Source organism: Mirounga leonina, unplaced genomic scaffold (genome assembly GCF_011800145.1).
Source record: "Mirounga leonina isolate KUSES-001 unplaced genomic scaffold, KU_Mleo_1.0 Mir_115, whole genome shotgun sequence".
NCBI lineage: Eukaryota > Metazoa > Chordata > Mammalia > Carnivora > Phocidae > Mirounga > Mirounga leonina.
Window position 1 is genome coordinate 98,672,528 of NW_023270268.1, and position 14,881 is coordinate 98,687,408.

Sequence of the window (14,881 nt, forward strand, 5' to 3'; positions counted from 1 at the left end):
ATAAAATAAAATAAAATAAAATAAAATAAAATAAAATAAAATAAAATCTTTTAAAAAAGCGGGAGTCTGTACGAAAAGAGAATTTTAGAATGTACTAGGATACGATACAGGCATTTCTTTTGCAAAAAGATGTACACACATACACACACTGAAGTTTAGAAAGTGCCCCTGGCAGAGGAAGGCAGAGAAGCTGAGCATGCGTGGTGGGAGCTGGTGGAGAAAGCATTAGGTCATCTGCTCCATCCTGTCACAGTGAGATTATCCCCCAGATGGCAGTTTATGTTTCTGTGGTTTGCTGAGGGCTTGGGCTACTTTTAAGTAATTTTCTTCAAGGTCTTCGAAGCCAGTTTAAAATTATTTTGTGAACTATTCATTCTACCACATGCTTTAGCAAAATCTACCACAATCTAATATAAGCACCGGGATATGTTCTCTGTGACACAGCCCAGAGTCTCCTTTTCTTAAATTTCGACTCTCTACTTCAAATCTCCCCTGGTGTTTACATTTTTCCCAGGTACTGAGTGTTTTCACTCAGTCTTGCTACACAATCCACAAGAGACTCTTTAAGGTGCATGCCTGTGTCTCCAAGAGAGACTTTATAAATGAATTGAATGTAAGGTGGTAATAAATAGGTCATCATTGAGGGTTACAACCTGTTTTGTTTTTGCTTCATTTTCTTTATTTTATTTTTCTTTATTTATTTTTTTTAGAGAAAGGGAGAATGAGGGGGGCAGAGAGAGGGCAGAGGGCAAGGGAGAGAGAGAGGCAGAGGGAGAGGGAGAGGGGAGAGAGAGAAACTCAAGCAGGCTTGACACTCAGCGCAGAGCCGACACAAGGCTCCATCTCACAGCCCTGAGATCATAACCTGATCAGAAATCAAGAATCAGACGCTCAACCTACTGAGCCACCCAGATGCCCCTCTTTGCTTCATTTTTAATTCAGCCAGTACCAGGTATTTCTTGAGAGTCAATTACAAGAAAGACACTGGGCCATAGCTCTTTGGCCCTGGACCTTGCACACTTTTTCTCTCCCTGCTCCTCCTGAAGGTGATCACACACACACACACACACACACACACACACACGCATCTTTGTCCCCATCTGGTTTGTTTTGTTTTTGTTTTTCACATTTAGTACTTGTGTAATGTTTTGTTTTCTGAGTTCACAAAGTTAACTTAGAAGAGTTTTTCTCAAATTTCTGGTTGAAAATAGTCACCTGGGGTAAAAATACAGTTTCTTGGGCCTTCTGAGTCAGTTAAACATTCTTTAAAATTTAATAAAAGAAGGTTCACACAATCCTTGGCATATATGTTCAATAGGGCTGAGGAAGGCACCATATAGTTTATTTATTTATTTATTTATTTTATTTTAAAATTTGTTTATTTTTAAATTTTTATTTTATTTTAGTTTATTTCTTTTATTTCTAGCAGGTTTCTCATCTGATTCTTGTCAACAGATAAGTTTAGGGACCACTGGAGGAGGAGATGTTCTCCTGGGTCACTTTCAACTTTAACACAGTGCACTTCAGACAATCCTGATGACTTTTCTCAGAGGTCTTCATTGATAAATGACATCAACTATCTTCTTTAACCTCTGGCCCCAAAGTGCTCTTGCCTCTGAGATTCCATAGCAGATATCCATATTCTTCAGTAGTGACTCACGCACTAACTCACAGAATTTCTTCAATGCCTCAAACTTTTCCTTAAATCTTTAATTTTATTTAGCGTTTTGAAATTTTTCATCATGCCACCTGAGACCATGGGAGACTCCTCCAGAGGAGGGCAAAGTTTTATATATTTCTGTTTATTCTTCATTTTTGTTCACACAGTGTTTTGCTCTCAGATGAATGAGGTTTTGTTCCTATTTTGATTTTCCCTTTAAATATGAGTATTTTGCTGCATGGGTAAAGAATATACCACTTCATTGCATATACCAAGAAGCATACGATTTAGGAACCCCAGTTTTATCCTCACTGGTGCAGCTGTTGGGTGCTCATATAACCCCCTAATCCTTTATAAAAACTTAATCGGACAGCTGCCTTGATAATCCACAGTCTCAATAACAGCCTCTGTTGAGGAAAATAATATCCCATTGTAGTAAGTCTCACAGATGAATGATGTATCTCTGCAAAGAAATGCTGAATGGACAGGAGTCCCCTAAACTGGGAATCGAGCTAAATGCTGAAAAAAAATCACCTTTAAAAATTTCTGCCGTGAGATGGAATTATAATCTTTGGATTTAGCAACTGCTGGTATCTTTGTTATATGAGTGGTTTAATTAGACTGTTTCAGTGTAGTGGAAGAGCTCTTTAAAGGACTTTTAACAAGGATACTATTGTTAAAGGAAAACAGCTCTTTCATTGGAGCCATTAAAATTATAGGAAGAAAAATGAAAAATCACCCCTGGCAGCATATTTTTGAGTTCGGCTGTGACTTCTCCAGCCTAATCACCAAAAAACTCTGCAAGGCACTCCTTGTTTACACAGCAGTTTGATCTGGATTCTTGTAAAATTAACATAGGTTGACAAATTAAATTGACCACCACCACCCTCCAGGACATAAAATGTAAAGGAGATTAAAACAAACATGGGGAATGTGTCTGTAATCACTCAGTGTAGAGTCAGATCCAGTAAAACAAAAATCTTGCTTGTGAATATAATTGGGTGCAGAGTATCAGCCCATAGTTGATATTAATTACTTTATATATGTACCTACATCATTTTTCATACACCACTAAAAGAGATGTCTTTGTTTCCCCACCGATTTTTTTTTTTTACCAGAATTTACTAGAGACATCTACTTAGTTCTCAAGTTAAGCAGTTCAGTGGTTTTGCACTATCACAGTTTAAAATCTCTCTCAAGAATTCATGAAATAAGGATCTTACATTGTCGGTGGTTAATTACATTAGAAAATTCAGTCTCTTTGAACTTATCCTCAAAAGGGATTTTTCTTGTAAATGAAAAAGACTCACAGGTAATGTGAAACTTATGTCTCAATAGAATTTGACAGGAAATACTCCTCAGCCTTGTCCAAGTTTATTTAGAAGTACAAATAAAAAGACTCCAAAATTTTAAATGAGAAACTCATGTTTGAATCCTGACTTTGAAAGAAAAGGAAATAGATATTATGTTAATGTAATTACTCTAACACCAACATTCTGTTTTGCCAACTGCTCAATGTAACCAGGGAAGTGAGGTGAGCATAAAGAGACACATGGCTGCTCAGCTAGGGCCTCACAAAGTCACCAAGCAAAGTGGGCTTTTGTCATTCTTGCCTACCCTGTCTTCCTATTGCAGGGAATCCTGATAAGGAGACCCAAGCCCGGAGGGCCTGCTGTTTCCTCACCCAGTTCCCTGGCAGTTCAGGCCACCAGCTGCATCTGCCAGAGACTTTGAGCTTGGCTGAGGAATGCAGATGTGCGGGAGGCCTTCCCAGATGATGGCCAGTGCCCCTGAGGGAGGGGGGCGTCCAGCTGTGGCCAGTGGAACCATAGCAGGTGGGTGTGACAGCCTCTGGACTGTTCTGTGATGCCATCTTGGCTCTCTTATCGTCCACGTCTTCTCCTGTGTTGCTCTCCAGCCTTCCTACCCATTCTGTCAACGATGTGACAGCCTTCCAATAAATTCCTTTCCTGCTTAAAGCAGAGTTAGCGTCTGTCTGTGGAACCAAGCACCCTGACTACGAGGTTAATTCCAGCAATTTAGGACCAGAAATTCCAGTGTGCCCACAGGTTAGTGAGCTTATGTCATTAATGTTATTTAGATAAACTCTTCCTCACTCCAAATAAGATTTGAAATTACACAGAAAAGCACAAACCAACAAGACAAAAAAATAATAGAAACAGGAGGAAGGAAAAATAAAGGTGTTGGTATGAGCCAGGTTGCTCATGCACTACTTTATCATGAGAAATGGAACTTGTAGGCAATTCAGAGCCCTCAGTTCACCTGGGTCCTCACACTCTCTTCCCTGCCGGAAACCCTTTCTGGGAAAGCCAAAATAGCCAGAGGCTTCCATGGGGAGGGCGAGGAATATGGAGTCTAAGCAAAGGAAATGGGGCTATCTTTGGGGGCGGGTCACAAACCACAGTCCCAGGGCTCCTCTGTCCTGCCCTTGCTATGGCCGATGAGCTCCTGCTTTGGCCTCTGCAGTGTCTCTTAAGTCTCTTCTTTTAAAATGGAAATATATTTGGAAGAGATAATATATTGTCATTTACTTTAGCCAAGTGTTTCCCAAACTTCATTCATGTCCTCTCTTTACAGTCTTGCCATATTCAAATACTATTTCTTTTTTTTTTTTTTTTAAGATTTTATTTATTTGACAGAGAGACAGAGAGTACAGATAAACAGAGCGGCAGGCAGAAGGAGAGGGAGAAGCAGGCTCTCCGCGGAGCAGGAAGCCCGACGTGGGGCTCAATCCCAGGACCCTGAGATCATGACCTGAGCCGAAGGCAGCCGCTTAACCAGCTGAGCCACCCAGGCGCCCCTATTTCTTTTTTTTCTAAGTACCTCCAAAACTTTTGTTCTAAATAATATACGTGAATGTGAAAGCTTGTTATGCTATATATTTTTTAATACTCATGGCAATAAACCCATAGAATTAAAGTGGATTATACATCATCTTGCATGCTACAGAAAGTTTATTAAGTGAACTAGGATTCCATCCTTGTTTAAAAAGTTGTGCATGGAAGTTAAAATTTTGCAATCCTTACCTTACCTACCAAAAATGTCTATATTTTACTCTAACCTTGCATTTATAGTTTGGCTAGGTGCAGAATTTTGGGTTGAAATCATGTCCTCTCAGATCTTTGAAGGCATTTCCCCAACACCTTCGAGCACCCATTGGCGATGTTGTGAGAGGTCAGAAGCTGGTCTAATTCACAGTCTTGTTTGTTCCTTTTTTTCCTCTCTGAAAGTTCTTTTATTCCTTTTATCTTTAGCATTCTAAAATATAACAGGTTGCTTAGTTGTTTTGGGTTTTTGTTTGTTTGTTTCTTTGTTTCACTGGGGTTTTTTTGTTTGTTTTTAAATTCATTTTGCTATACATGAGCTCTTTTAACCTAAGCATTGTGACTTCTGAGCACTAAGATTCTACTTTTGGATATTTTTTCCCCCTTCAATTTTCTGTGCTGTTTCTGGGACACCTATTAGTTAGATGTGGGACTTCCTGGATTGGGTCTCAGTGTTTCGTGCCTGAATCAGTCAGAGTTTGATCAGGAAAACAAAAGCCTTTCTGTGTGTTTTCAGTAGGAAATGTTTTAATACAAGGAAAAAACATTGGAAAGGCCGGAGGAGGGCAAGTTTCTTGAACTGTTACTGACTAGCTCAGTGTGCAATCCCAGCAGTGATGTTCACCTTGCAGCTGCTTCAGACCTCGTAGGCATCTTCCGCCTGTGTGTCTGATGACCACTGCTCTGGGGAACAACGCCTCTATTGTTCCACCTTCCAAATTACAGATACCCCCTGCAGGCTCTAACCTGAAACGTGGGGGGGGGGGGACAGTCTGGGAGATGCAGGTCCTGCTTCTTTGTGGTGCAGAGAGGTCCTTAGCAGGGGCAGCAGACATGCCAAGGTGACAGAGACAATCCAGCACAGTGACCCTGGCTCTGTGCAAATTCTAAATGCAGCACATATTAGCTGTGACCTGGGGGAAAGTTCCTAATTGCTTAAGGCCTTCTTCATCTCTCCCATTGTAAAGAGAGGGAATGATATTACTAGCTACCTCACAGATTTTCTGGGAGGACTGATTGAAATAATGCATGGAGGGTATAAATCAGTGCCTGGCACATATTCAAGTGCTTTTAGTATATGTTGGCTATCTAATTTTCGTTATTACTATTTAATTACAGTTTACCTTACATTTCCACCAATGTCATTTTGCTCTAAATTTTGAAAAAAACTTCTTCAACATGGTTTTCCAGACTATCCATTTTTTTATAACAGTAATAATTTTAATCACTAAGGAAAATGTATTTAATAATTTATTTTTATTTATTTATTTATTTGACAGAGAGATAGAGAGCACAAGTAGGTAGAGAGGAAGGCAGAGAGAGAGAGAGAGAGAAGCAGGCTCTCTGCTGAGCAGGGAGCCTGATGCGGGACTCGATCCCAGGACCCTGGGATCATGACCTGAGCCGAAGGCAGCCGCTTAACCAACTGAGCCACCCAGGTGCCCCAGGAAAATGTATTTAGATTGTTCTTTTTTTTGGTAACATCTTCTTCTCTGAGTTTATTCTTTTTTAAAACATGCTTTTTTTTTTTAAGATTTTATTTATTTGACAGAGAGAGACACAGCGACAGAGGGAACACAAGTAGGGGGAGTGGGAGAGGGAGAAGCAGGCTTCCCGCTGAGCAGGGAGCCTGATGCGGGGCTCGATCCCAGGACCCTGGGATCATGACCCCAGCCGAAGGCAGACACTTAACGACTGAGCCACCCAGGTGCCCCTAAAACATGTTTTTATTTTTTTAAGATTTTATTTATTTATTTGAGATAGAGGGAAAGCAGGGGGTGAGGGAGGAAGAGAGTGAAGCAGGCTCCCCACTGAGCAGGGAGCCCCACGCGGGACTCAATCCCAGGACCCCGGGATCATGACCTGAGCCGAAGGCAGATGCTAAACTGACTGAGCCACCCAGGGGCCCCCAAACATGCTTTTCTTTTAATAAGGTCTTGGGAAGATGAAGAGGTAAAACCTTGGGTCTGTCTAGTTTGTCATTTTGCGCAGAAGCTGACCGCATTGGATCAAGAGGCTCGGTGGCAGTGGTTATTCTGCAAGCGGTGTGCCAAGCGCGTCACTTTCATACTCTCACCCAGTTCGGCTCAATCCTAAAACACAGGTGGTAGTATTGTCCTCGCTTCTAAAGATGAGATAACTGAGGCTTACAGAGGTCAAATGACTCACCCAGGTCACACAGCTCGTAACTGGTAGACATACATGTAATCACGGATCTATTGGTGACAGAGTTCAAGCTCTGAACCCGGGCTGCTAGATGGAGCTCATCCGAGGAGATTGCGGCCCAGTATCCTCGTGCATGCGCATGTCTCTGTGTGGCTTCCACCCGCCCTTGGCAAAATTTGCAGGTATAAACAAGCCTCACGTAGATACATGTGTACTATGGGAAATTTTTAATGCACTCTTCTATTATTGTCTAACAGCAAGTCCTAGCAGTGAATTTGCTAAGTCAGAAATTACCCACCGTGAGACATTTTTATGTGGTTTGACAAGCTGCCCTTAAGAAAGGAGGTTGCAGCATTTCGCATTTGTTATCATCTCCGTGTATGAAAGCACCTGTTTGCCACCTGCTCACCGATGGCTGGTGTTACCCAAATTTTGCCAATCTCATAAAAAGGAAATGTTATCTCCCCATTTAGATTTGCTTTATTTCATTTTTAGTGTGGCTAGACAGCTCTTCAAATGATTATAGGTCATTTAGCTTTCTTCTTTTGAGAACTGTCAATTCATTTTCTGCTCAGCTTTCTACTGGGATATTGCCTCTAGCTGGGATGGATTTGCAAGTTCTCTTCAGGGATAGCAAACTTTTTCCTGTTATTTATGTTGCAAATATACTTTCCTGTTCACCATTTCTATTTTTACCTTTCCGTATGGTATTTGTAAAAGGAGTTTTAAGTATTTGGGTAGTCAAATCTATCCTAATTAACTCTTACATATATTCTTTCTTTCAGTGGATGAAAGAATGAAACCAACATGTGAGTTGATCCATTAGGAGTGTGACTTCCCATCTGAGTTTCTAAAAGAATCAGACAACTCCACAACACGCTGGCCCAGCTTCAGGAAGTAGGTGCGCTGTTTAAGATGGTGAAAATTTTCACTTACACACTAAAGATTTACCTAAGCCAACTTAAAACTCAGAAGGATTTCCAGCTACTAAGCTTACCCTTCCAGCTTACCTCCTGCTTCAGCTGAGTGATGCTAAAGTCGGACTTGGAGTTCGGATGGTAATGGAGGTCTGTTGGGATGGGTGTGGGTAGGTCATCCCTATCCTTTAACTCTGAGCTTCCAAACTGGTACCAGCTGCTAACATCAGAAGACTTCTCTGCTATTTCTCCAGTGTTTTGTTCTTTGTCTCTGTTTCAGGTTGCTCCCAGGATAGATGAAATTCAAGTCATAACTGACTAGAGATCAGATTTATAACAAGACAGTTCACCAGGCAAAGGTCCCCGGGGTTTGGGAGAGCATGTGAGGTCTGGGCTGCAGAGAACGATTCTAAATTAAAGCTCCAAGTTCAAGGAATGTGAATGAGGCACTGGCTCTATTTCAGGGTGAGGTTTTAATTCTCCCTGTTCCTGCCTTTTCAATTAGAGGGATCTCTCTGAACCCTCCCCCTACCTTCCTTCTCCAGGGAATCAAATCTTCCTTAGTCATGGCCACCACAACTATCTTAACTCTTATATTTTCTCTTTCTTAGGATAGTTGGCTCATCTGCTCATCTGCTCTACAAGATATTGGTCTTCCTCTGGGCAAAACTGTGAGCTACTCGTTTCTGTATCTAGAGCACTTAGCAGAGTGTCAAGCATATATTAGGCACTCTATAAATGTCTTTTTATTGTATCTGTGTTAGAACAATAGAAAATATTTGATTCCAACCTGCTGTTATGACCTTGGCTTGGGGCAATTGGGAATTAATAACTTCTGATATAAGTTGATATGAAAAATAGCAGTATCCCAGTGGGAATTATGTCAGACAGTCATTCAAAGAGGAAAAATCGTGACCCTCAGATAATCCCTTTAGGGGAACAGCCAAAGACTGAGCATAACTAGACATGGTCAGAGAGTCTGTCTGCAGAATAGGAGAAAAAAATATGTCTGGAGACTGGGCTAAGCACACAGTGTAACCAAATAATGCTTCAGCCATTGTATCCGTTGATCAGTTTACTCAAATTTCATTGGTTAATCTTACTTAACAAATCATGTAAAATAAGATAGTTATGAGATATGAATTTGGCATGCCACAAGTTACTTGAAGACATATGAAGTTCAATATAATTAACTGACCCTGAGATTCGTGTAGACATCTCAGAAGAATGTTTTACATGCCAAAGCTTCTTGTAGTGCGCCTTTTCTAAAAATGATCAAAATGCATTGCAGCAATTTTAGAGAAGGGCTATGCTATCAATAGAAGTCCTTTAAGCCCATGTTTTGGACAAACGTTTGCTAATTAATTCCAGAAATTAAACAAGTACCTAGATTTTTTGTAACCTACATCCAGGAATAGTTTAAAGATTTTTCTTTCTGCAAAACTGATCTAATGTCTTTCTCATATCAAAATTCTTTCCATGCATTGCACACACACACACACCTTGTAAATTATTTTAGGTTTACTGCAATTACATCAAAACACTTGGTGCCCCCAAATGCCTGAAGATTTATAGCATGAAAATTTCCTCTGTTGAAAATGCTGCCTCTTTGCCTTTCAGACTAGTGGGCAGTAAAAACATGGGATTATTAGGAACAGTCTCTTAATTTTCTGGAAAGTCTCTACTGGATAAGCCCCTCCTTACCTTCACTGTCTGGCAGAGTGATGGGCACAGATAGAAGAACACTTATGGACTCTGACTCCCTTCACTGTGTGCTGAGTGAGGACTAAGGGTAGATGTGTGAATGGCCAGATGGCTTTTGGAAAGTAGGAAAACAGGGCTTTCTATTGCTCCTGAAACACTTTTTCTCCTACTAGAAGACTGACAAGGCTGGAGAATCCAGCCCAGTACTGGGAACTCAGTTCAGTTCAAGAAGGGATGGTGTGCTCCCGGACTCTATAGAAGGAGCTGCGACAGTACTTACTGGTGCTTGGTCACTTGGTTATCAGCATTAGAGAATGATGAGACTGTCCCATGGGAGTACACTGAGGTCTGTTTTTGAGCTACATTTGACATTGATAATGTTTCTTGGAATCGCGGGCCATTTTGGTTCCCTGGCCTCATTAAGGGTTGGTATACTGTTGAATCATAAGCTTATTTTCTTCCTAACCTGTCTTAACGGAATGTATTTGGTGGGTAACCCAAGGGTGAATTTTGGTGGGTGGTTGGTTGCTTTGTGGCTTCTGAAAAGTGAGCCTAGCTAATATGATTGTGGACAGTATCAACTATGCATCTGTGTTACCCATCCCTTTCCCCAAGAGACTACCTGAGAAGAAGCCAGTTAGATATTGGAAATAGAGTCAAAACGGAGAAGTATGAAAACTCAGTAACATACAAACGGAGAAGTGTGAAAAGTCACTTGAAGAACCTGCCAGGAAACCAGTCTATTCTTACTGAATTCATGACGTTCCCCATCACTCCAAAAATTACCAGAGATCCCTGGGTGATAGTAACTAATATTGTCTTTTCCTCTCTCATCTTTAAAAAGGGACAAAAAAAGAATGGATAGCAAAGTGATGCAACCTCTGAATGCTGCCAAGACATGAGACCATTGTTGCCTCATTTCTTTCAGTGCTTTTCTTGTGGGGCCAGAAGTTCCTAGCCATGACTTGTGAATATGGTTCTGCAGGGACTTAGAGCTCCCTGGGCATGGGTCTGAAGTGATAAGTAGACCCGCGTGGGCTGTGATACTACACACTTTCTTACTAGCACTTCCAGTCCTGCCTTGGTGCTTGGTGAGATTAGCAGTTTCCTTTGAACGGTACTGCTCTGGGCTGCTTTCCCATTGTCACAGTGAGCAAGCATTATACTTTCCTTTCTGTGGGAGAAGTAGAGCAGAGAGGAGTGAAATAACCCCAGGGGTGAAAAATAAAAATTATCCACGTTGGACTGGAACGTCATAATTCTGTCAGTCATCCTGATGGCCATTCATTTCTGCAGAATATAAAAGGGAAACCAGAGTCTCTCCCAGGAAAACTGCCTTTTGAGTTCAAGCCCTCAGGGAAGATCTTTGATGCATTGTTCTTCTTCCTTGTTGTGCCTTCTTCATTACAAATAGCCTTTCATGAAGCTTACAAGAAGGGACATGAGCACCAGCACCCGGTGAGCAACCCCCTAGGTGAGTAACCCTGGGCAGGGCAGCTGGGAGGCAGCAGCTCAGGGAGGGGCAGGAGGACACAAATGGTCTCAGGATCCAAAGCAAACTTGCAGCTCTTCCAGAGCCCTTGACCACTGTTTTGTGAACTTAAGAGGAGGTGCAGATCTGTCCCTCACTCTTCCGCCTTTTGCTTATGATGTCGCCAACACATACAGTTCCACTGGACACACTGCCATGTTCCTGTAACCTTGGGCAAGTCACGTCACCTTTAAGGGCTTTTGTTTATTTATAGAGGGAGGATAATAGTCCGGACTGGCGGCTCGCTGGAGCTCCCATCCGTGATACACAGGGGTGGCAAAGCTGAGCTGATACACTGTCAGGGTTGGTGCGGGAGGGAACTCAGAGGCGGTTGCCTCCATTTTCCAGCTGCGTGGGCTCCTTCTCCAGAAAAGATGGATGCCCACCTTCTCCAATCTTATAACAGCCTTGGACTTTCATTCTTGAGATCTTTTTAGCAGTTTCTTATTCCCACAGCTCATTTACCTAAGAGATAGCGAAAGTGGCTCAAGAGAGATAACATCCATTTGTGTATTTTCTTTTTAAAAGAACTGTTGATCTTCTCTAGTTTTTCATAAAAGACGGAATATTAAAACTGGAGGAGACCATAACAAAATCATACACACCCATCTCCCCGCCTCCATTGTTTAAAAAAGCAATTGAGCCCGAGAGAGCTGAAGGGATTTGCTCCGTGTTGCATAGGCAGCATGCAGCAACAGCACAATCGGACCAAACCAGTGTCCGCTCTGTTGGGCCATCTGTTACTGGACCGCTGGAGAGCAAGTAATCGTCAGAGCACCGTGCCCACCACGCCACAGGTTAATACTTTTCCTTCTTTTCTTTAGTCATCCCTGGCAGTGAAAAAGTCTTTTTTTTTTTTTAATCCTTTCTCTACTAAATTTACAGTCAACTACCAATTTATTATCATCAGTGAATATTTATTGAGAACTCATAATCTTCAGAGTACTGTACAAAATATTGTGCGGTTTTTTTTAGAGTGAGAAAGCACGCACGCGAGCACTTGCGCAAAGGCAGGAGCAGGGGGAGGGTCAGAGGGAGAGGGAGAGAGAGAACCTTAAGCAGGCTCCACGCCCAGCATGGAACCCAACACAGGGCTCAATCTCAGGACCCTGAGATCATGACCTGAGCTGGAATCAAGCATCGGATGCTTAACCGACTGAGTCACCCAGGCGCCCCCAGAGTATTGTACAAATAATTAAAAGTATGTGTGCACACATCCACAGACACAGACCCAAACAAGGGACTCTAAGGAGGCTGTGGTTTGGCTCACTAGATAAATTAAAAACCTTCAAGATTATTCAATCTTCTTTCAAAAACTGTGTCTAACATGTTTCTCGGAAAGAGTAAGTGACGACAACAGAGCTGAGGATGACCCCATCAATGAATGTTTGTGGTTATTCACAGTGAAGATGCAGAAAGTAAAGAATCAAAACTGAGTCACCACCAAGAAGTTTAAAAGTTGGCACCAACCCACAGAGCAAGATAATGGTGGAGTCAGGACCAGGGTGCCTCTGTCGGGCTATGTTTTATGTTCTATTGGTCGGACTCTAAGTTACCAACACAACTATATTCTATAATAATAACTCTTGCCAAGGGTTCTTCCATCTTGCAAAGAGAAACCAGATGAAATGAATTTTGGTAGAGCACAGTCAGACATTGGGAGGCCTAGCCATTGGTTCTTGCCTATATTCAGGATTTCTACTCAGGAAATAAAGCTCAATTTTGTGGAATACATATATTTGAACTTGAAGGTATATCTTTTGAGGATGGAGGTACTGGTTTTCTTCAGGTCATAGAGAACCTACCATCTGCTCCTTCACTGCAACATCTTTGCTTGGCCTCTGGGTTTTCTTTTTTTGCAACCTGCTCACTTACTAACCACAAGTTTTCAGCTGGGTGCATTGTGACATCTAATGAGATTACAACAAGGCAGGCCCATGGCCAGCCATCACTACACAGAAAGACACAAGAGCCCCAGCTAAACACATCATATAAGGCTTATCTTAAGATATGAATCCTTGAAAATATCAGCTCAGCGATGACAAAAAAGAATTCTGCCTAGTTAGAGTTCTCTGCAGGAAGTATTTTTGATATTGTTTTGGCTTTAGGAAAAGAAAAACAACTAGACTTCGGGGGGTTACCTAAGTGCACAGTGAAACTGCAGATTCAAACGGTTTGAATCCTGTCCTCCAAATACAGAAGTCTTATGTGAAAACAATCTCATTTTCATTTTGCTTTCTGGGAAACCCTCCAAGGCATGGTGCATTGCCAGCTCTTTGTGACCTTCAGTTCCCTAACTGCTCCCAAGGGAAACTTGACCTAGGAACTGTCAAGAGGAGGGGAATGAGTTGGTGTGGGGCAGGGCAGAAGTTTCATTCTCTCCGCTCACTGCTCAAAGTGAATGGGTCCTCCTGCACCAAGACCTTTAGAGCCTCTGAGGGCATGGAGATGGGGACAAAAAGTGCAATGAAAATACACATTAACCCGAAAGCAAGGACGCATATAACAAGACTGTCACATGGGATGGAGACTTAGCTGGCCAGCCAGGAGAAGTTCCCAGTGAAGCATTAGGAATAAAAACTTTTGGTCCCCACAGATGCACAACTGATGAAGTTTCTCCCTGACTCCTCAGAGCATCTTAGGACTGAAATGAAATTCATAGGGCACAAGAATGCCGGCTGTAACTTTAGCTGGCTTCTAGAAGTATTGGGACACCACTCATGACAGATACCCAATCTGTAGGAAGAGTTCCTTAGGTTTTCTTGCTTGACCACAGGACACCATCTGGTCAGAGAGTTAACCAAGACAGGAACTGTCTATATCAAGAGACCCCCTACCTACATATGGTATATACCATCCCACAGGCCTGCAACCAGTGGTTTCTGACCTTTTGCCTTGCAAGAATTCCTTTGATCTCTTAACTTTGCTTATGGGCACATGGCTTGAATTGGCTTTTGCCTTTAGGGCAGATTTTATTAAGTATCCATTAGTATCTTCATTTCCACTACTCAGTGAAAATCTAATTAGAGTAACAACATTACCACACTGACCTGATAGAATCTCAGCCAAAAGCAAAGCAATCAACATTTGAGTTGGTCTTTGTAGCCCAAGAACAGGCTTTCTAGTCAGTTGGCATTTTTAATTTCTGAAAATGGCTTTTATTGTCCCATTCGCACATCTGTGAGCCCGAAGAATCCAGAAAACTGCTTGTGTATTAGGAAAAAAGAGCAAAGAATTTGGATTCGCGAGACCTATGGGATTTGTGAGCTGAGTGACATTGAGAAGGGCACTCGCCTTTATTGAGTGTCGGGTTCCTTGTGTGAAAGGATGTGTCTGAACATGACACCGCCCTTACGGGGCTGTGATGAAAATGAAAGAAAACCATGTGGGGAGTTTTGACGTATTTCCCTTACTCAGAGAGAGAGATTGGACTGCGGAAATAAAAGGTCCTGGTACAATAAATGAAAAAATTGTCTCTATGTTACATTAAAATCAAACAAATCAACAAAACAATGTTTGTTGACCAGAAGAAGAGGACGATTTTCTTTCGCAATTTCAGAAAGGGATCAAAATGCTGAACTGAGGGTGAGGAGTGTGTGTGTGTGTTGTGTGTGTGTGTGTGTGTGTGTGTGTTACTTCCCTGGAGGAGAGGAAAACTACTCTGATACTGGGTTTTATGCCTGCATAGGATCAAGAACACCTGGGGGAGGGAGTCATAAATATATACTCTGAGGATCCAAGCTAATAATTTAGAAAGGACTCCATTCTCTTTTACACTTGGAATACAAATAACATAGATACCATTGGGTATTTTTCCCAAAACAGAGTGCTAAAGAAC

General features: G+C 41.9%; 1 long non-coding RNA gene across 1 annotated transcript in view; it reads left to right on the top strand.

Annotated features, from left to right (window-relative positions):
* Positions 1–3,245: 3,245 nt before the first annotated feature.
* LOC118007120 overlaps positions 3,246–14,881 on the top strand; it is a 45,147-nt gene continuing 33,511 nt past the window's right edge. The window contains exons 1-5 of the long non-coding RNA XR_004678270.1: positions 3,246–3,495; positions 7,677–7,792; positions 8,089–8,273; positions 8,420–8,479; positions 10,927–10,986. This is a non-coding gene — a long non-coding RNA (uncharacterized LOC118007120). The remainder of the gene's footprint in view (positions 3,496–7,676; positions 7,793–8,088; positions 8,274–8,419; positions 8,480–10,926; positions 10,987–14,881) is intronic.